We start from the raw sequence: 24,617 nt of genomic DNA on the forward strand, positions 1-24,617 counted from the left end.
ATGAAAGAATGCTCAACATCATTAATCATTAGAGAAATGCAAATCAAAACTACAATGAGGTATCATCTCACACCAGTCAGAGTGGCCATCATCAAAAAATTCAGAAGCAATAAACACTGGAGAGGGTGTGGAGAAAACGGAACCCTCTTGCACTATTTGTGGGAATGTAAATTGATACAGCCACTATGGAGAACAGTATGGAGGTTCCTTAAAAAACTAAAAATAGGACTACCCTATGACCCAGCAATCCCACTACTGGGCATATACCCTGAGAAAACCATAATTCAAAAAGAGTCATGTACCACAATATTCATTGCAGCTCTGTTTACAATAGCCAGGACATGGAAGCAACCTAAGTGTCCATCAACAGGTGAATGGATAAAGAAGATATGGCACATATATACAATGGAATATTACCCAGCCATAAAAAGGAACAAAATTGAGTTATTTGTAGTGAGGTGGATGGACCTAGAGTCTGTCATACAGAGTGAAGTAAGTCAGAAAGAGAAAGACAAATACCGTATGCTAACACATATCTATGGAATTTAAGAAAAAAAATGTCATGAAGAACCTAGGGGCAGGACGGGAATAAAGACACAGACCTACTAGAGAATGGACTTGAGGACACGGGGAGGGGGAAGGGTAAGCTGGGACAAAGCGAGAAAGTAGCATGGACATATATACACTACCAAATGTAAAATAGTGAGAAGCAGCCACATAGCACAGGGAGTTCAGCTTGGTGCTTTGTGACCACCTAGAGGGGTGGGATAGGGAGGGTGGGAGGGAGGGAGATGCAAGAGGGAAGAGATATGGAAATATATGTGTATGTATAGCTGATTCACTTTGTTATACAGCAGAAACACACCATTGTAAAGCAATTATACTCCAATAATGATGTTAAAAAGAAGACCACTTTTTATTATTATTACTAGTGTAAACTTCTGAGGATGAGAATAATAAATTTTTTTTATGGATTTCTATGTTTCTCCTCCCTAGAATACAGTGTGGCACACAGTAATTGTTAAAAACATTATTTCATTAATACATATTAATTGTTGATAAATTAAAGTCAACAATCTTTAAGGTTATAAAACTTTGAGTTAAACAAGATTCAATTGGTGTCATAATTACCATATTTCACAGAGCCTCTAAAATGCCAATGTGTATTACATAATTCAGAGGTATTTCTCACACTTATTTGATCACACAGCCTGTGTCTTGCAGTGTATATCTCGACACTGTTGTTCTGATAAAGGATGACTTTGGGAATCACTGGTCAACTTGTGATAAATAAAAAATGTTTAGTGAAAAAAATATCTTGCCATTTTTTGTTTAGAACTACAAAAGAAATCCAGAAAAGAAAAGAAAGTAAAGATATATTTTAAAATAATCATTATACTTAATATGTATATATGTACTATGGAAGCTTTTCCTATAAAATTTCATAAAGAATATGTTTGATATTATATACTATAGGAATATATTTTTATTGTGGACAGCTTACTTAAGAAAAAAAGATATTTATTAAGCCATCAGAAGTCAGAATACTCTAAAAAGTTTATATTAATATAAGGAAAAGAAACATCCTTAATATTCTACTTTAATCAAAAGAAACCTAAATATGTTATTCAGTGATTTATTTTAAAATGTGAAGTAAATGTGAGTTAAATGAGTTTAATATTTTGAAGATCTAAATTCTTGGCTCCAGGAGACTGAGAAGAATAAAAGTCTGAGAAATGTCCTAAGAGCTAAATACATTTTAAAATAAGAATGGAGAGGGAGGTTAGGTTGGAGTAAAAGGCAGACAGAGAAAGAAAGAGACAATTTAAATGTTGACAGGTTTTATATACCCTGAATATAGGAACTATATTAGGCTCTCAGAGCTATTAGAAAAATTGGATCGGACATAGACTTTGGAAAATTATATGTGTATGTAAGTGCAGTAGTTTTCCCCTTATAATTCTACAAAGAAGAAAAGTGGTTGGGGGAGGGGATGGCAGAGATTATAGTTTAATTTAGAAAGCATTTGTGGGAGGAATTTTTAGGAGACTTAAAACCAGTTATCTTATTTTCTGAGAAAGAAACTCCGATATTAGACGTTAAGTATTCTAGTTTTGTAAGAAAAGCTTTATGGGTTCAGTAATTAGCTTTCTCTCCTAAGACAGTTTTACTCCATAACTTGGTAATTTGACTTAATAATGAATGAATATTGAAGGCTATCAGATTCATTCTTTTGGGAAGACATTTTTCCATACACAAATAAATAATTTTCTGAATTTGAAACATCTCATGCAGCACAGACAGCATTTTATCATCCACCCAATTAGTATATTGAATGGAGAACAAGCTTATATAAACTGCATACTTATTAAAAACTCAGGAAAGGACCAAATCAAGGATATGCTCACTCTTCTATTTTCCCCATGAACGCTCATGACATCTGGGCAGATCCACTGCAGGGGGCCATAGTATCTTTCCTCTTCTGGATGATTCTCTCCTGTCGCAGGAAGAAAACCCTACAAAAGAAAGAAAAGAAGTATCTTTTTGACATCTATTTAAAATAAATGAGTATTTGCTGGAAAAATCAGAAATGATTAGATTCTCTCCATTTTTACCAAATTTGGAATAAATGCAATTAAGTGTGGCTAGAAATCATATGCTGCTTTAATTAACAAATCAATAAACCTAGTAAATATGCTAATAAAAATTACTTCTATTAATGCTAATAGTAGTAAAGCAATAACTAAGAATTTACTAGACACTAACTGCGTTATTTACATCTCTTAAATTACCTCTTTTAATTCTCACAATGATCATATAACAGATGTTGTATCAATGCTCACTATGCAATAAGAAAACAGATTTAAAGAGGTGAAGTAACATATTCACGATCATACAGAACATACTCAAGGTCACACAGCTGGTAAGAACAGCTGTGAGAAGTCACACTGACCCGAAGATTGTGTTCTTAAACTTGATACTATAAAAAGCACATAATCCCATTTTAACCAGAAAAAAAACATGCCTCGTAGCTCATACATCTAGTAAGCAGTTGTTTGATTTTGTTGTTTTGTTGTTTGATCCTAAGAAACAAAGATAATTATTTAGCTAAATTAAAAAATCTATTCCTAAATAAAACAAATGTTCTAACTCAATCTTCTAGCATGCTCAAGATCTAGTCTTCTTACTTTTAAGACCTGAGGCCAGTGATCTGAATCATTTTCAATCTCTTCTTTCCTGAGATGTTGCTTTCTCTCTGTTAGCTCTTCTCTCTGATACCTTTGAGAAGTCTCACCCATGGTTGCCATCTGTCTTCTGTACTCCACAATTTCACCAATTCAGCCAAGAAGAGATCAGCTGCTACATGAGACCCATGAGTTGAATGGGCTGAGAAAAAGACCCTTTTAAATATGTCCTCTTTCCCTTTAGTCCCTGAATGAGATCATCTTTCCCAAATCCTATCCGAGGTTCCCAGAACAATAGAGGAAATTACAAAAAATTATTTTTTAAAATGTACCATATAAAGTTACGTGTACTTTAACCTTGGACACCCCATCACTCTATTGAAGAATGGTCTTTTCTATGATTATTTTATTGCATAGGACCAGAAATGTATCCAAAGGAATTTTTCTTATCACAGGTAGGAACAGAGGCTGAGTACTTTACTTATAATCCCTTATGTTATCCTTGCAATGCAAGCATCCTTTCTTATGGATGAGGAAATTAAGGTTCAACATATTTAAATAATATATATACCCCTAGAAAATAAACCCCATGAAAAGTTTGTCTGTATACTTGTTCTGTCAATGTTGAGTCCTTAGTGCCTAAAACAATATTTGGTACATACACATGTTTAATAAATAGTAAGTGAATGAACAAATAAACAACTGGCCTAGCCATTTGAAAATATATCTTTGACTCCAAGTCATCTGTTTTTATCATCTAAGATGAAAATAGTTTTCTTTCTTTTGTTATGTGCATTTTAAAAATTGATTTTAGTTATATATGATTGCTGAATGTCTTGAAGAACATTTTAAGTTGTTCTGAATGTTTCAGAAACTGTGGTCTCCAACTGAGGGAGATAGCTTTAGGTACTTAGTTCCCTATACTCAGGTCTTCAGGAAATGTACCATGTAGCCTCATTTACCTGGACAAATCTAAAGAGATCTGAAACAAAGTTAGCAGTTCATATCCTGGCTCGAGGTGTTTGAGATTCTTCGGCATTACAATTCTGTCTAACAGAGCAAATTATCATGGTTGCTGGCTGAGACACAGGCAATGGAGAGGATCAGAAACTCTGAGCATTGCTCTTAGCCAAAGGAGCTGCTTCACCTGAAGTCATGTCCCTTCCTGAGACAACCAGCATCCACAGTCATTGTGGTGACACAAAGGCCAAACCACTTGCCTCATTTGGGGATAACTTCGAAGGGCTATGCCACCCACAGGGCGTCCATTTAGCTGCTCCCTCTGCCTATCCTGCTCCTTCCGTTCCTTACAGCTGTTCCCAAGAGCATTGCCATCTATCTTTCTTGCATACAAGCTCCATCTCAACATCTTACTGTGGAACCCAACCCACTAAATCAAAACCTTTGGAGACAGTGGCCTAAGAATACATGCTTTCATAAAATACATATTTTCATTATAATGTACCGAGTTTGAAGTAGCCACTAACCTGAGCAGTCTTTCATTTTCATGCAGATTTACCAGCTAGAAAAAGGACATGATAAACAAAGAGATATCCAAGTGGTGTACATGGCAAGAGTGATGAAATTTTAAGATGAACTATGCTAAAAATAAAGCTATATAATAAAGGGCAGGAGAAAATCGGGAATTGCTATAAACTTTATTTTCCAGTTTTTCATATGCCAGCTTTAAACAGAAGCTATAGTTTTAAGTTGGTTGTTGCTACTATGCAGAATAAAGATAGAAAATAGATTTTTAACCATGTGTTAATTCTAATCAGTTGGTAAAGGCCAGATTAGAAGAGAGCCTGGTTCTAATTCTGTGGTTACTGGGGAAAAGTGCATGGCTCATAGTGAATTCTCTCTTGAATGGAAGGAAAAAGCAGATATTGGAGAACAGCAGAATTTTTCATCTAGAAAACAGTGATAAACATGTTAATGATTCTCCATTATCCTCTTGGTTTTCATTAATAAATCCAAACTTTAGAGTGTACCATAAACCTTTAACTTCAGCAGAATATAGTCATTGTGTAGATTACTGGGTACTTACCATGGCAGAGTGGACAAGCCTTCACTCATTGCTGTGTCTCTTACTTAGGATAATTGGCAGTATCTTCCTGGCATCTAAACACATACATGTTTATACCAGGGTAGCAGTAAAGCTATCATTAAAGAGGAGGACACATAAGTTTCATATCATAAAGCACTAAAATGAACTAAGAAGACTAGATTCACTTAATATCACAGACTCAGTGATATCATAATGAAGAAATCCTTTTGTTTACTAATTATAATTTCTAAAAGTTGTTTTTTAGACCCAGAGTCTTTACTTTCAAAATGAGGTCTAAAAGTCCAAACGACACAACCAAATTACGTTGCAAACCAAATAGAGACACATATCTCGTTTATTTTTCACTGTTGAAATTCAATGAGTCTCTCTCTAAAACTAGTATAAATACTTAGGTAAGGGAAGTTTAAATCACACAGTAGAAAAATATGTTCCTTTTTATTGTGGTTTTATTTTTGAATGTATAATATGAATACACATCTGCAGGTATTTGTTCCCTTAGCTGGCATGGAAACCAGATGCATTAAAGAAAGTTCAGATAATACACACAGAAGATAGCTACTTATGGTTTCTGATCTCAGTAGTTGTATTTGGCTTATGTTATTTTTCCTTTTTGATCATATGTTGTATGCTTTAATAGATGAAGTAGGTTATAGTTGTAGTCTCTAGCAACTTGTGTAAACTGCTGAGCATATGTATAGAGATGCCCGATTCAATGAATTAACAATCTTGATCACATGCTCAAGCATGAGTAAAGTCTTCCTCTTGTTTCAAAAGTTCAGACAAGCAGAGGAAAAATGGTGACAGAAATAATCAAAAACAGAGATCAAAGGTAACACATTTTGTAAGCGTCGATGATGCTAAAACCTTTCCAGAGCTCTTACATGACTGCAGAATGGCAGATGGCATGTTTTGCAGAATGGGCAGTGGTGATAAAAATATAGCTCAACCTCAGACAAGAAAGTATTTCAGTTTATATGTGTTTCTGGAAAATTGCCTGCAACACCATACCAACCATCTCTATAGCATACAATCCCACAGAAAGTATTCATTAGGTCAAGAAATCTTTAAACTTTATTCTCAAGCTTAGTTCAGTAGTTTTTGTTCACGTATTTAGATTAAGATGTCAATTAGGCTATTTAATTTCAGAGCCCTACCACTAGATTATGCACTGAAGGAATTTACAAGAATCAGCTTGCCAGAAAATAAGTAAATAAGTTATTTTATGAAGAACCCAATCTTTTCTGTCTACTTAACTCAACCATCTTTAAAATGCTAGGCTCAATGTAAATAACTGCTTTTTTTCTGTTTTTCATTTAAGGATTTTCTATATGTATCTCCTAAAAGCCGTATGCCACTATCCCATGGGGCCCTAAATGCTGAATGCTTATTTTATCCTTTGTGGCTTTCTCTGCCATGTTTGATGGTCTAGTTCTTAATAGAATTTCTTGTTTAGGCTTCTGCCTCTAAACTGAAGAAGTGAGTGAAAAGCATTTTAAAAAATAACCAAGAATGACATAAAAAGCAAAGGGAATAGGAAAAATATGAGTACTTGCTGTGGAGAAGTTACGCTGGGTAATTTAGTAATTATCTTTAATTAAAGAGCAAATTTGTGGAGAGTAATGAGATGGGAATAGTATCTCATTCAAATCTCTCTTCAAGGAATATCTTGTTTCTGTAGCTTTTAGGAGTACTGTCAGCAAAAAGCCATCAACTGTCAGCCCCTTCCTGAACTACCTTGGCTGCAAACAGTAGCATCACCCAAAGTCACACGGTATGTGGGAGAGCCCATACTTAACTGATAAATAAGGTGGTCTCTGAAGTCCTGGCCATTTCTACCCAACATGACACAAGGTAGGCGGTGGTACCTTGGAGCTCTCCGTGGAGTCAGCTGAGGCAAATGTCAGGACTGCATTGCCACTCAGTTTCTTCTCTCCAACCTTCGCCCCTCCCCTATCTCCCCTTCCCCTGGTGTTGATCTTAAGGTAACTACTTAGTAAATACCATGAACACTAAACTCCCCTTTTAGAGTCTGCTTCCTAGAAAAGCAACTTGCAAAGAGGGTTGTCCAATATTTCTTCTAATATTATAATAGATGGAAAAAATAACCTAAAGGAGGTTTATATTGTAATTATTTGTTATTTTAAGGATTTTTAGTGGAAAAATAACTCTGTTATCCATTCATATTTACAAATTTTTAAACCCCAGATCTGATAAGATTATCCCACTCTGTAAAGACTTTTAAGGCTGCCTCTCTAATTTCTTACGGCAGTGTTTTGTTATATGCTTCCCTGCTCATTAGTCCTATGAGTTGTGTCAGGAAAAAAGGATCTATAGTCGGGTGCCATTTGTGGACCTGAAATTCCTCTCTTTTCTCTTGGTGATTCTTTAAGTTCCTTACCTACTTCTCCTCTTCATTGTATCTCCCCCAAAGAACAGTAAACTTCTTTTTCTACCAAAATATATTTTCCCCTGCTTACTGCTGTCCATCTTTCACAGATCACATTTTCATTATGTATTAAAACAATAGGCTTAACAGACTTTTTCCATGTGCAAGTAGTCAGATGACACAAAAAGACCTTCTCAGGAGGTGAGAGAGAGAGAGAGAGAGAGAGAGAGAGAGAGAGTGTGTGTGTGTGTGTGTGTGTGTGTGTGTCTGTGTGCACGCACACATGTGTAGGGGATAGGGAATGGTAAATACTAATATTATTGAGTTATACTCCATCATATATATTAGATCCCAGCATCTTTTATCCCAGTTACAGCTATTATAATATTACAGAGCTACTATTTGGACAACAATTTTCCGGGGGAGGTGGGGTGGAACAGGAGGTAGATGTAAGAGCTAAACTCCAAACACCTAAGCATGTCATTCAAATGTAATCACCGTCTGACTTTAAACTATTATTTAAGTCTGTATATTTCAAACTACCTTTGAACCATATGTATCCTGCTTCACATTTCTGTAATTTTACACAAACTTTTCCCTTATTCACACGATCTTGGTTCATTTGGTGTGCTCCTCTTCATCCTTCAAGTCTCAGGACAGGAGTCATTTCCTCAAAGAAGTCTACTTTGGTCCTGCAGGAAAATTAGACAGTTCCTCCTCTGTTCTCCCACAGCATATTTTATATGTTTGTCTCAATACTATTATCATTTAGTTATATGTTTTTGTTTTTTGGCATACCTTCCTTTACTGTAAGTTTCTTCAGAGAAATAGTTCAGTTACTTGTTATCTCTGCATCATTACAGTCTAGAAGTGCCCATGATACAAAAATTACTTAATGCAATGTTTTCTGGCAGTTCAAAAGGTCATAAATTCATTCATTCATTTAAAAAGAGTGGACTTGGGGCTTCCCTGGTGGCGCAGTGGTTGAGAGTCCGCCTGCCGATGCAGGGGACATGGGTTCGTGGCCCGGTCCGGTAGGATCCCACATGCCACGGAGCAGCTAAGCCTGTGAGTCATGGCCGCTGAGCCTGCGCGTCCGGAGCCTGTGCTCCGCAACGGGAGAGACCACAACAGTGAGAGGCCCGCATACCACACACACACAAAAAACACACAAAAAAAGAGTGGACTTAAAATTAGAAGTGTCTATTGTTAGTTAAATTTGATAACACTGCCTGAATCAGAAGTTACAAAATAGAGTCCCTGTCCTCAAGCAATTTATTGCTGTGAATTAAGAATAAGAAAAGTATGGGGAATTCCCTGGCGGTCCAGTGGTTAGGACTCCATGCTCTCACTGCAAAGAGCCTGGGTTCAATCCCTGGTTGGGGAATTAAGATCCCATAAGCCTCAATGTGGCAAAAAAAAAAGAAAAAAAAAAGTGTAATAAACCCTACACAAAACAGATAAACAACTACAAGCTAGGTCAAAGAAAAATAATACTATGGAATAAGCTCAAGTACTTACATTAATCTAATACTCAATATTCAGTGTTAAAGCTGGACAAAGCTCATACTGCTCAACAAAGTCCTGATTCACAGAAAAGTTAAAATTACAAGAGCAAAGTGCCTAATGGTCTCAGTAATGGCAGGGAATAAACAGAAGAAAGATTAGCCTTGATATTTGTTGAGTATATACTTGGTAAAATATAACTTCCAACTAAGTAAATAATTGTCTTCAGTCTTGGATACTTTTATTAATTTTACAAAAATTCTGAGGAATGAAATATCTGATTTATGGTAACTACTTGTGTTATTTGTTCTTATTATCAAATGAATTTCAATTTGGGTGTAGCAGATGATGCTTTTAGTAAACATGGACCACCTGAAATAGGATTTCATTAATATAATCATCTTTACAAAAATTCTATGTACATATGAATGCCAAATCTCAGATACACCAGGGAATTCAAGATAAACCTTTATATTTAATTAAATATTCATATTTTTCTGTTTTTCCACGTTTTACCTAATTTGTAAACAGATGTTAAAACATATGCTGATATTAATCCATAGTTTACATAAAAATGAAATCTAGATTATGTATGTATTTCATCTCAAATATTATTCTTTGTTTTTCTCTGTCATTCATTGATCATTTCAGTGGCTTTAAAATTTCTATATTAATGTACTAACATTTTATTTCTGTATCATTATTTGAGGTTCAATTCAAGGGCATTTTTTTTATATCAGTGGGTTGAAATATGATTCTGATGATTATATCAAGACTATAGAATAGTTTTTGTTCGGCTTATCAACAAGCTTTATACTTCTTGATATTAGTTTAAATCTAAAAAGTTGATACTTTGAAATCACTTTTGCTAAACTTCCTGAAGTCATAGATGATAGTGCACTGTAACAAAGTGCAAAGACACAAAAAACATGTATAATTTTTATTTATTTTCTGAAGCTGTTTTTTGTGTAAAGTAGGCACACACAAAAAAAGCATATTGGCATTATATTTTGGATAGGTGCCAAACTCCATCTGGGGTCCATCTGTTGTGTCAGACTGGCATGGCATATATTATTTGGGTACTTTTGAACACACCATTTTTGGTTTTTTTTAATCTTTATAATGACTGACAAAATCTAGAGTGAAAAGAAAGAAAAAGATTAAAAAGACAGAAGGAAAGAAAGATGACATCATTACTAATATTTTACTAGAAAATGTGGACTTAAAAAGGCTTTCATTGCTTTGACATTCCATCACTATGAAGTATCACAACATATTTCTTGCACCGTTTTAAACATAAGATATCCAGTTTCATTTTAAGGCAGATGTCTTCAATTTATAATGTCTTACTCATTTCACTGAGGTTTATCTTTTCGTCAAGAGACAAGCTCATAACTTGGATCTGTACAAAGGCAAGTGTGTCCAAGCATCCGGTATTATTTGCCCCAAGACATCTATTCCACACTTCATTTTGATGTTACACACAATAAGCACTAAAAAAAGAAGAAAACAACATGTAATAATCAAATGCTGCTCCATTCAGGAATGTCCCAGCAGATGTCAGTTATAGAACAGTTAGGGAAGTTCAATATGAAAACATATTGAGGACATTGAAAAGAGAGAAGGAAATAGTGAGGGAGCAAACATATTAAGTTCAGCTGGAAATGGAATTTGAAAAAGAGCTAAGGGATCCCAAACCAACCTGATATCAATCTGGTGATGTTTCCCTCAGGGCCCTTGTCTGCCTTCTTAAACTGCTCTCTACTCAGGCTCTTTTAGGATTCTGTCAGTCTTAAGAAATAAGACATTCTCAAATTTTTGTTTCTTTTCTCCCTCAACCTCTGCTATTCATCAGCTCTTAATTACAACGTAGAAGCATATGAGAGATGGAATAACATCTGCAACATAACATGTCAGGAAGAAGAAAGAGATTATCTCTGGAATTCTTTTTCTTTTGTTCATATGATACACAATATTTCAATTTCTCTCTACTCTCTTCAGATGTATTTGTCTTCACATATTCACATTTACCTAGTTTTTTCCTGCCTCAGTTAGATAAATATACCTTATTCTATTCGAGCCTTCTCCTTCTGTGTTATCACTTAGAAATCCTTGCTTTTTCATTTAACGTTCTTCATTTCAACTTCTCCCTTTCCAGTTGTTCCTTCCTTTTACTTATGTAAACATGTCCAAGACCTTTTGTGAAATTTCATGACTGTCTTATCTATTCCTTTCCCTTAAAAGCTAAGCTTTTTCAGCAAGTAGTATGCTTTGCTGTTTTGTCCCTCATAACATTTCCCTCTCTGTACATCCACTGCAACTTGGCTTCTGTCCTCATCACTCTGCTGCAACTGTTCTTGCCAAGGTTGCCAAAAAACTTGGAATACTGCCAATCCCTTTGAGCACCTTTTCTTCCTTTATTTTATTTATCTCTCTGTGGTATTTGACAATGTTAATTATTCTATTCCTTCTGATAATTTTCCTTCCTTAGTCTTCCATAATATTTCAAAATTTGAGTCAACTTCTTTCATGTCTGGCTGTTCTTTGTTTCTTTTATAGTAGGACCTTTCTCTGTCTACCATTTAAATGGATTTCTGTTCATAGTCCTTCTTCATACATTTTACTCTTACCCAAGGAAATTTCAAATTCACATGGCTTCAAATATTTCTGCATTTTTTTTAAACATCTTTATTGGAGTATAATTGCTTTACAATGGTATGTTAGTTTAAGCTTCACAACAAAATGAATCAGTTATATATATACATATGTTCCCATATCTCTTCCCGCTTGCGTCACCCTCCCTCCCACCCTCCCTATCCCACCCCTCCAGGCGGTCACAAAGCACCGAGCTGATCTCCCTGTGCTATGCGGCTGCTTCCCACTAGCTATCTACCTTACGTTTGGTAGTGTATACATGTCCATGCCTCTTTATCGCTTTGTCACCGTTTACCCTTCCCCCTCCCCATAGCCTCAAGTCCATTCTCTAGTAAGTCTGTGTCTTTATTCCTGTTTCACCCCTAGGTTTTTCATGACATTTTTTTTTTCTTAAATTCCATATATATGTGTTAGCATACGGTATTTGTCTCTCTCTTTCTGACTTACTTCACTCTGTATGACAGACTCTAGGTCTATCCACCTCATTACAAATAGCTCAATTTCGTCTCTTTTTATGGCTGAGTAATATTCCATTGTATATATGTGCCACATCTTCTTTATCCATTCATCCGATGATGGACACTTAGGTTGTTTCCATCTCTGGGCTATTGTAAATAGAGCTGCAATGAACATTTTGGTACATGACTCTTTTTGAATTATGGTTTTCTCAGGGTATATGCCCAGTAGTGGGATTGCTGGGTCATATGGTAGTTCTATTTGTAGCTTTTTAAGGAACCTCCATACTGTTCTCCACAGTGGCTGTATCAATTTACATTCCCACCAACAGGTAAGAGGGTTCCCTTTTCTCCACACCCTCTCCAGTATTTATTGTTTCTAGATTTTTTGATGATGGCCATTCTGACTGGTGTGAGATGATATCTCATTGTAGTTTTGATTTGCATTTCTCTAATGATTAGTGATGTTGAGCATGCTTTCATGTGTTTGTTGGCACTCTGTATATCTTCTTTGGAGAAATGTCTATTTAGGTCTTCTGCCCATTTTTGGATTGGGTTGTTTGTTCTTTTGTTATTAAGCTGCATGAGCTGCTTATAAATTTTGGAGATTAATCCTTTGTCAGTTGCTTCATTTGCAAATATTTTCTCCCATTCTGAGGGTTGTCTTTTGGTCTTCTTTATGGTTTCCTTTGCTGCGCAAAAGCTTTTAAGTTTCATTAGGTCCCATTTGTTTACTTTTGTTTTTATTTCCATTTCTCTAGGAGGTGGGTCAAAAAGGACCTTGCTGTGATTTATGTCATAGAGTGTTCTGCCTATGTTTTCCTCTAAGAGTTTGATAGTTTCTGGCCTTACATTTAGGTCTTTAATCCATTTTGAGCTTATTTTTGTGTATGGTGTTAGGGAGTGATCTAATCTCATACTTTTACATGTAGCTGTCCAGTTTTCCCAGCACCACTTATTGAATAGGCTGTCCTTTCTCCACTGTACATTTCTGCCTCCTTTATCAAAGATAAGGTGACCATATGTGCGTGGGTTTATCTCTGGGCTTTCTATCCTGTTCCATTGATCTATATTTCTGTTTTTGTGCCAGTACCATACTGTCTTGATTACTGTAGCTTTGTAGTATAGTCTGAAGTCAGGAAGCCTGATTCCTCCAGCTCCATTTTTCGTTCTCAAGATTGCTTTGGCTATTCGGGGATATTTCTGCATTTTGATGATAAAAAATATCTACCTGTAGAAAAGATTTACTTCTTGTGATCAGACACAAAGCCACGTATTTTTGCATATTTGGGTGTGTGCGTTCATCATCTTCCTCGCATACCTAAACTTCTACCAGTATTCATTTAGGTAATGGTACCACCATCCCCTGAGTTAGAAACATAGGAATCATCCTAACTTCCTACACTTTCTTTCTTCCTAAGTTCAACTGGTCACTACCTCTTGGATATTTTGTTACATAAATATTTTTCATCTTCTCTATAGTTTATAAAACAATCTTGGTAGTCTCTGCCTATATTCTAAGTACGAAGGTACTAAGCAAATATTCTCTTTGCCTTTCTTACTGCTCTTATCTGAGTTCAGGTCCCCATAATTTGCCACACTAAGCTATTATAATAGCCCTCCAAATTGTCTCATTGTCTCCAATTTTCATTAATTCCACTCTTTCTTCCTCTTAAACTGAACAGTCATCTTTTTTCCTATCCAAGTGATAAGTCTAAAGCAACAGCCTGAATATGGCACCCCTCTAGTAAGTATCCATCAACAGCTTCAATTAGGCCAAAGAATAGAGTCTGGTTTTGCAGCCTGGCAATTGGGAGTCTCTATCCCTCTCCCTTGCCAACTCAAGCCTAACTTACTATAGCTCCTCATCTGGTAAATTACCTGTAGACTAACCTGAAGTGATTACAGTTGCCTTATACTGGGCGTTATTTCTCCCTCAATATTTTCACACATTGTTTTTCTGTTTGTTTGCTTGCCTACAGGGTTTTTCCTTTCCCTGTCAGGTGTGAAGACACATCTCACCTGTCTCTTTCATTGGCATTCATAAGTCCCTTAAGTCAGAAGAGGTGACTGTTCTGTGGCTTGTACTTCCCTATTTTGAGAATTTTCCAATATTTTAGAAGACTATAAAAGAAAAAAAATGAAACACTGGCTGACTTCATATTGTGGAAATATGTATATTTCTCTTTATTTCTATATTTTCAAGTTTTTATAGTGATCATATATTACCTTCATAATATAATAAAATTATGTTATATAAGACATTAGAGCATTTACAGATCATTTATTAGAAACAAAAACATTCCTCACTAGAAAGTAAACTCCTTGTACACACACATTTTTCACTTTTCCTTTTCTTTCTTTTTTTAAAAATTTATTTTAAAACTTATCCCCATTTCAACTGGGAGGTTACTGATTAAATTATTATTACACATTAATAACACAGTATGTCAAAATAATGAAACAATAAATTTAATTCAGCAAATGCGATTTTAAAAGAAAATGAAAATATAAGCACGGCTATCCTGACATGAAGCTCTAAAGGACAAATGGCATTTTAAGATTTTTCTCTTTACATTTTAGAAATGCATCTTTTGTTATAGCATACAACATTTTGTTGGTATTAAGTGTGCCCTGTACTTAATTCAGCTTCTAAATTTGGGATTTGTTTGATACAAATCACATTTGCTTGCTTGTGTCTTTTAAAGGTCATATATTTCTTTATATATATACTATTACATGGCCTATTCCTCTTTGTTTTGTCATAATCCACTTTTCTAACCTCCCTTTCTGAGTGCATCTCATATCGATGCCGTGGTTCCTGGTCCCATATTGTTGCCTTACACTAAGGATTATTTAATTTGGTTCTCCTCTGACATCTTCTATAGTCTCTCTGATACTAGAATTTTGTACTCTAAAATCTCCTTTTGGTACATGAATGGTCATTGTTTCATCAAATATCTCATAATCCAGCACAATCTATTTCCATTATTAGCTCATAGCTATTAGAATGTTATGTTGAGATATTCCATAATATCTTATGTATTTTAAGAATGGTTTTATGGATAGTTTCCATACATTATTTTACCATAATGTTGCCTGTATAATAGTAGGAATATCTTTCCAAACAAGGAGAAGAATTTGTGATAGCTTTAATTAGTGCTGAATGCATCACAAGTAGATCTTTTGATTGTCCTTCAAATTACACTTCATAAATATCAGATCATTCTTCCTTGTGTTCTGCTGATACAATGTGGAGGAGGGGTATATTAACAAAAGACAGGAGAAACGATAGGTGTGATCATGATATGCTCTTTGCCCAAGTTTGCAGTTATCGTTTGTTTCAGAGAATGATGACACTATCTGTCAACTGCAAAAAAGAATTCTTAGGAACCTAAGTATCATAGAATAACAACAGACTCTAATAAAATAATGCAATGTCTAATGGTTCATTGACAAGTGAAAAATGACCAGAACTGTTAGTAATACATTTAATTTTCAGCTGAGTGATGTTATTTTTTCATGTTAGAGAAAAGAAAAGAAAATGTTATCCTCTTTGCTATCCAAATATTTCATCCACAGTTTTGGCTTCCCTAAAAGAGAATTGCTTCATTTTTTATAGTGTTAAAAGAAACTAAAGAAAATGAATTTATTTCAATTCATAGTATTTTTTTTTAAAAGCATATATTTTAAGGGGCTTGGGTATGAAGTATTTTACGCTGAGCTAATTGTATTTGACCAGTAAATTAAAATACAGTGTGGGATCACTTAAGTTCTATAAAGTACTTATTGTAAAAATAGGTCCATTTAATAATTATGATTATCTGGGGTAATTTCCTGGCTGTCCAGCGGTTAAGACTTTGCTTTCCAGTGCAGGGGGTGTGAGTTTGATCCCTGGTCAGGGAGCTAAGATCCCACATGCCTTGGGGCCAAAAAAACACACAAAAAAAACCCCATAAAAACTAAAAACAAAAGCAACAGTGTAACAAATTCAATAAAGATGTTAAAAATGGTTCACATCAAAAAAAGAATTAAAAGAAAATAATTATGATTATCTGTAAATAAATTTTTTAAAACCTTTAGTAAAATAATTTAAAATTGTTCTTCGTAGAATCAATACATGAAATTTTACAAATTGAGCACATAAAAAGTTTCAATATGGAAAACACATGATTACAGTAAAACTATGAAGAATAAATTGGAAAAAATACAAATTAGATACAAATTAGAAAAAAAAATTCATTCTAAACATTAAGAAAAAAAGAAGCAATCCGTTAATAAAAGTGAGACATGGATAAATCTGGTAACTTTTGTAATGTCAATGGAGACGATCAATAAACCTCTGAAAAGTCCCTCAACCACACTCATAAATAAATCAATGAAATTTAAAATAGGAACTCATTTTTCACCTAAAAATGAACCCATATAGAAATGTTGATAATGCTTCTCATATAAGGTGGCAAACTTGCAGGAGTATCATTTGACAATGTTAAAATTAGAAATGCTACATCTGCTAGTAAATGTGCATTGTTTATAGTATCAGCACCTTGGAAATAAGAAAAGTACTTCTCAATACTTATTTATAATCTTTATATCGATTATTAATTACATCAGACTATTCTATATGCTTTTGCAATAGTAATTCATTTAACTCTCATAACAACATTGTGAGGCACTTGCTATTATTAGCCCCATTTTGCACTGTGGTCACAGAGCTATTGAGTGCAGTAATGACCTAGTGGGTAAAGTCTTAAGATTCAAACCCCAGAAGTTTGACTCTAGAGCCTGTGTGCTAAACCACTACACTAATCTGCTTCTCTGAAGAGGTGGTGAGTTACATGAATATTGATTCATCCATGCAATAACGTTACAGTATTACGTAGGTGGAAGACGTGAGGTAGATCTCAGTATGTTGATAGGAAATATCAGTAGTTCCAAAACTCATTATCACGTGTAAAAACAAGTTGCAGGTATGTGTGTATAACATGAACAAGTTGGTTAATGTTAAATTGGAGAGAGGAGGGCTTCCCTGGTGGCGCAGTGGTTGAGAATCTGCCTGCTAATGCAGGAGACACGGGTTCGAGCCTTGGTCTGGGAGGATCCCACATGCCGTGGAGCAGCTAGGCCCGTGAGCCACAACTACTGAGCCTGCGCATCTGGAGCCTGTGTTCTGCAGCAAGAGAGGCCGCGATAGTGAGAGACCCACACACCGCGATGAAGAGTGGCCCCCGCTTGCCACAACTAGAGAAAGCCCTTGCACAGAAACGAAGACCCAGCACAGCCCAAAATAAATAAATAAATAAATAAATTTAAATTGGAGAGAGGGAGAGGTGTGAATGGCAGGGAGGGTGGGGAGGAAAGAGAGGAGCAGGCTCAAATTCTAGTTTAGAACTTTATTACTCTCTGGTCTTGGGCAAGTCACTTGTCTTACTTGGGCTTCAGTTTTCTCATACATAGATTGGGGGTAACAATAGAACCAATCGCATGGGTTTCTTATAGGATTAAATTAAATAATGTATGTAAAATACTTGAGACAGCATACAGAATATAGTTTAAATTCTGGAATTCTCAGTGTTTTTTGTTTGTTTTCAATAGCACAGGGATTATCCAATTGTGAATTTTGTTTTTTGCTCTCATAGTAGAAGAAACTTACTTCATAACTTATTTATAGTTGAATATTAAATATTGACTTATTTATTCAAGAAAAATGAGAATATATTGCAACATTAATTTATGCTGGAATACTTATATAGTATTATTTTATTTATCTGACCTTCCTAGGGAATTTCTCAAAGTTAAAATCTGTTATATATAGAAAATATGCTTTTTCCTCTTAAACCTGGAAGAGTTGTTAGGTTTACCCTAAGCTGGAATTTTTTAAAATGAGGAGTTAGTCCTAGTAGTGTATTTAAAACTATATTAAGATCAGTCTAATACAGTATCTTACTCTTAAGAGAAGTATTGATCAGCTTGTCCCACAATGGATAGCCTGAATCAGAATTCGTTCAACAATTGGCAAGCCCTGAGTATAACTGCCCCCTTCAGATGCGGCAGATGCTCTCTTTTCTTCCATGGTTCCCACCATTTCTAGTTTTATTTTTGCTGTCACTGATCTTAACAGTCAGCTCTCATTTGTCATTGTAAACCAGGACTCTAAAGCCACTAATACCAGGCCTGTTGTGGAATATGGAGTTTGTGAACACTGAACAAGGACGTAATCATTAGATGATCTCAATGATCATCTAACTTTTGTTACTTTGTCTTACTTTTTTTGGTCCTCAATAAATGATCAAACTTCAGTTGATGTACATCCCAGGAATAAAGAAAGGAATTTTTCATATGACTTAAGGGGGGAAAAGTATCAAAAGAGTTAAGTGAATATTCTAGAAGAAAAAATTCAAAAGATAGCACACAAGACTTTAATTTAGTGAATCATTGAGTATGATAGTACTTTGAATTTTGGAGAAATATCCTCAACTAACTGACTTTAATTGGGTGTATTGTTTTGTCTGAAATACAGACAAAACACCATACCCCCACTTTCCATCTAGGAAGCATCTCCCACTATGATCTTTATTTTTGCTTTCAAAATAGGCATACAAACCATATATAATAAGGCATTTGGGAAAAGGTTAGAAGAAAATAGTTTCTTCATAGCTGAAATAATGTTCTGTGTTTTATCTTTTGCTAGCTGATGTTAGCAAATATGCAGATCAGTTTTGGTCTCATTTACTTGTTCCCGTTCCTTCCCCAGAACAACACAACATGCAAATGCTTTGCTAATTATTTTGAGACCTTTGTTAGTATAAAATGATCATGAAAACCGAAGGGCATAATTCAGTTTTTGGTAAAAATACCAAGGTATTTTTTACATCAAGATGAAGTTTTTATCAAATATACTTGAAAATATGCTTCAGAAGTTATCAGAAAATATACTCAAGAATCCAAATCTGAAAAAAAAATGGGAAAAGAATTCTGCTGTTAAATTGGAATTTCTGGAACTACCTCCAAGAATAGTTGTGGCACCATTTAGCCTGAACCACAAAGCTCTGATAAATGTTGATGGAAGTGATCGTCCTCTTTATTTCAGGTTAATCAGTGAGCAACACAATTCACTTAGTCAGCACTGAGGGTTGACATGCCAGTGATGGAATATAGTGCTCTATGCAAATACTCGTCCATTACTCAATCATAGTTTGTAGAAGGTGACAGTAAAGATCGATGTGCATCCATTGTGCACCTTTTTAGTTTAATAGCAGGCTTGGAGCTGAAGGACAGATCCTGCTATTTATATAAGTTCAATTTGGAACTTCCTTCTCTCTCTTTCTTAATTCTCTTTCTTTTTTTCTCCACCCTCATCCATAAGGAAACTCATGAACAGGATCAAAAATGGCCGGCAGAATATTTATGATGATTATTTAAAATAAAAATGCAGTCAGCTTAGAACATTTAGAAATATAAGAATGATTTAATAGTTATTAATTTCCTACTAGGTACTAAGCACAATGCTAGCACTTCACATCCATTTAATTCTCTAGCAACTATTATGAGGTAAGTGAAGGAATTAAGAGCCTGAGGTTAAGAATCAGATTCCTGAGTTCAATCTCTTTTACACCACTTGTTTATTCTGTGACTTTCAGTAAGGAATTTAGCTGCTCTGTGTCCCAGATTTTTCATCTGTTACAAATGGCAAAATAGTGCCTGGATCTCTTACTGTGTAAAAATGTAATAAGAAAAATTTATAAAACTATTATCCTAACTCAGAAAACAGGAGGAATATACCACGTAGTAATTATTGTTATTACTGTCCATATTCTACAGTTAAGGAAATGGAACTTAAGAGATGTCAGGCAATTTGCCAAAGGAATAAAGCAAATAATTTAGACTGTATTTCAAGCTACTGTGGTTTTGCAAAGTCTACATTTTTTTCTCTCCAGAATTTTCATGATAATCTCTTTAGAAAGAGATGATAAAGAGAAAACCATTGTATTTTAAGGTAGAGGTAATAAATTATATCGAACTCCAAGGATATAGCTTCCATCTCCTTATTCTCTTCTCATTTCATTCACAAAAGTCTGAACTTTTTAAGACACTATTTGTTAAAAATATGGTGCAGTGCAACACTTTATGTGGAGTAGTAAATTGCCATTTGTACACTTTACCCCCAAGGGTTTTCATCATTAAAGACCCTTTTGGAGAGATTTATATCTCTGTATTTAACATATTTGCTCCCAGCTAAAAAATAGCCTACAAGTTCTCAGCTCAATAATTATTTGATTTTTCTTTCTAATATTTTTCCTTGAATGAAAACATTTATTATAGTTAATATGTAGGAAATTCTATAGTGTAGTCCTTTCTGTAATTCTTAATTTCCATCTCCTTCAGGCACTGCTGGTTTTTCAGGATATTTTTCTAGAATTTTATTTCTTTTAGTGACACCTTCAAGGCAACATTACTGTAAAACAATAATGTATATGTATGGTCACTTAGTTGGAACTCTACTTTTCTAACAGTGAAATTTTGTTTCTTCCTTTGTTGTCTATATTGTGCCACCTGGGGGCTTAACATTTATACTGTAGTATAAGAAACAGACATTAAACAATAGTCTGTAGAAATGCAGTCCATAATTTAAGTAACCTTGCTTGACAATAGCTTATGTGGAAGAATAGTGGAAATATTTTCACCATGGAAATTGGCAAACACTACAAATCAGGGCTTATCTTTCGGAGATCCAGGTGTTAAAATATTTGCTAGCACGCCGATTTCTACAAATAAACAAAACTCGTGCTTGCCTTGGGCAGCAAGGGAAAGGAGTAAGCAATTTCTTTAATGATCCTTTAGCAGTGATACTACCCACTCCTCCCTACACAACTGAGCTGTCTACACATGTCCCCTTTCCTCAACTTTCCCTCCCTCTTCCTGGGTGAGAATTACTGCTAATGGACCAGTAGCAAACCAATATATATTACTCCTTGAGAGGGCTATTGTAATTAAGCTAGGCAAAATTCATAGTTTTTCAAAAAGAGTGCAAGCAGTAATGCCATTGGAAAGAATTCAGAGGAAGGTCATTCGGAGCATGTGGAATTTTGGCATCGTTCATTAGTATCCGCATAGGTTTAAAGATCAAATTTTCTTCTCATTTCACTAGAAACTGTAAAAATATGTATATAGATTTTGTTTACTTAATAAAACTTAATATTTGGATAAAAGTAAATGTGTTGGCTTAACTTATTCAAATAACTTTTCTGAATTTTTTTTTTTTTCTTCATTTTTGTGGTACGCAGGCCTCTCACTGTTGTGGCCTCTCCCGTTGCGGAGCACAGGATCCGGACGCGCAGGCTCAGTGGCCATGGCTCACGGGCCCAGCCGCTCCGCGGCATGTGGGATCTTCCCAGACCGGGGCATGAACCCGTGTCCCCTGCATCAGCAGGCAGACTCTCAACCACTGCGCCACCAGGGAAGCCCCTGAATGTATTTTTAAATATCAATGGTGACATTCAAATTTTTGAATAGCGCAATAAATACGTGAAGTTGATAAACATATAAATAAATATATATCTCCTCCAAACCTTTATCTTTTAACTTTCAAGGAAACGATGGCAAAAAAAATTTGTAAAAACGAACACAGAATATTAAATTTATATTACAAATTTCTTATAATGCCAGTAAAATAACTAATAATTGTATTGCTCTTTCTTAGAATCTAGAGACTAAACTAGAAGCAAAATCTCCAAAATGTAGGACAAATATATTGTTTTCTCCTTAACTCACATTGGATAAATATTGAACCATATATTTTAGTACTTAAGCAATATATAGTTTCATTTATTCAATAAATATTTATTAAGAACATACAATGTGTTATATATTTACTAGGCTCTGGAGCTACAAGAGTGAAAAACACAGACTCCCTACCCTCAATCATTTACATTCTATTGATTATATATCTTAATTATATCATTTCATAAGTCAGAAAAATTGACTCATAGAGTAAAGCCTTAGCCTCTCATCGCCCCCCATACTTGAAGAATATTTAAATTTTCCTTCAGTTTTCTTCTTTTAAAAATTTAATAAAGAATAATTTTCATCTTGCTTGATTTTCATATTTCAAAATGTGAATCATCTTTGAGATTCCCATTTAAGTTTTCTAACTTTGTTGGAGTCTAAGGGTTGATGATTATGGTGTAATCTCACAAAATTTGAGGATAATAATTATGCATGTTAACATTTTTTACCTCCTCTAGACTTATCTTTGGATGACACAAATTTGTATCACTCTTCCTAGGAACGTTCTTTAGAAACAAAAACAAAGCAAAAACTAACCAAACAAACAAATTTCAAGCCTGTTCATATTGAAGAAAATCATTAATATCCAGAATGTGTGAAATATCTTTACTACATGAACAATAAGCTAACACATTTATGGTTTCTAGATGAAAAGCCCCCAAACTATCAGAATTTTCTAGGTCCTAAGAACCACCTAAAATCTACCGAATCAGATTCTTGTGAGTTGTGTCCACAAAGTTGCATTTAAAAAGTATCACACCATGGGGAAACATCAATCTAGAACTTAACTGTTAATCCAGACATTAAAAAACATGAAATTACCCAAGCCTTCCTGAACTCAAAATTAATTATTTCCATTATTTCCTATTTCTTGACCAGACTATTAAAATCAAAAGGGGGTAGTTTTGATTTTGGTGGTCTCATTATCTGTGTGTTAATTCTGATTTTCATAAGCCACTATGTATAGTACTAAATGTTCAAAACTGCTTTTATTTTTCCTTTGGTCTCCTTAATTAAAATATCCTCCCCTTAATGTGTTCTTTCTAAGCAAAAAACAAGTTCATTTAGAAAAAATAGATGCTAATTAAGACTTTGCTCTGATGGGAATTTTTTTTACATGTTAGTTTTATGTTTGGTCAATTCACAGTAATAATTGAAGAAATCCACTTTGGAGCAAAATGTAAATTTTTTAATTTTTAGGCTTTACATAAATGGTTTGTCCATATTGTCTATTTTGGTGTATCTGACTAGGGATATAGTGCAAGGATTTATATTGTCACTGCACTTTCTATGTACGTTGCAAATGATGCTCCAGATTGATGATCATTGCTACAAACATGAGTAATTACATGCGATCTATTCTTTTTTATCTGAAAGTACTATTTATGAATCTATACCCTTTCCTTGCCTATTCATCTCATACAGAAATTATAACTACTTAGTTATTCATCCACTCTACTTTTTCTATTCTAAATTCCCTGATTCCTAGTTACTTTGTACTAAAATTCTTAATCATGCTATGGAAGTTCATGACCTATGTTTAGTTAGGAATCTGTCATATGTTTCTAAAATACATTTTAACATAATATATTATAAATAAGATGTTTCTCATACTGCATAGACTTAATGTTCATTACTTTTTGAAAGTATATTTGTGTTACTAATGTATTTGGTAGCAGGACTTGAAAAAATTAAAGCCCAGCTAAAGATGTTTTTCCAAAGGTTTTATTTTTTCTATTTGTACAGTTAGATGGTATATGGGCTACAGTTTAGGCTGCAAGCTAATGGAGATGCCACATTGCTTTGGGTAATGGTGAAGGGGTTCCATTATAGCACCTAGCGTTTACTGGGTGAAAGTTTAGCTTAGATCAGTATATATGCATATAAGGATCTTAAGCATGGTAAATGAAACAGGAAATCTTATGCCTAAGTACTTTATGTTGTTATTTTCAGACTGTATCTGCATAAGTAAAGAGGTGTTTATTTTATTTGCCAGTGTTTCAAATATAATAGCTGGTTTTAAAAAGCTCCAGGTAAGGAAACTGAGTCCTGGAGATGTTAAAAGTAATTTGCTTAAAGTAACACAGGGCCAAGGGGCAAAGCTGGGATTGGAAACCCAAATGCATATTCTTCCCTGTGGGCAATGTATCATATTTAATAAATACTAAGTACTGACTCAAATTTGTATACGTGGATAACAAATTAATATTTAGTATATTCTATCCTTGACTTATTTTAAAGAAAAGTTACATGTAGCTATTGGCTGAATAAAACAAAAAATATGAAAGTATACATTTCAAAATATATATATACTTTGACATCTGAACCTTGAAAAAAAGCTCTGTTTGCAATTACTTCTGATATCAAAATTTTGTATGCATTAAATATTATTTTTAATTTAAAAGTTATTTTCTAAATTTGACCTTTAGGTCTAATGTTTAAAAGTAAATGTTTTAATGTCATTCAGTGAAGAACACTAAGAAACATTAAGAAAAAAAACTTTTGTAGGACTCAGAACATTTGGTTTGATGAGGGTCCCTTCCGAATGATCAATTACTCAGTTATAAAGATTAGGG

Source organism: Tursiops truncatus, chromosome 5 (genome assembly GCF_011762595.2).
Source record: "Tursiops truncatus isolate mTurTru1 chromosome 5, mTurTru1.mat.Y, whole genome shotgun sequence".
Lineage (NCBI taxonomy): Eukaryota > Metazoa > Chordata > Mammalia > Artiodactyla > Delphinidae > Tursiops > Tursiops truncatus.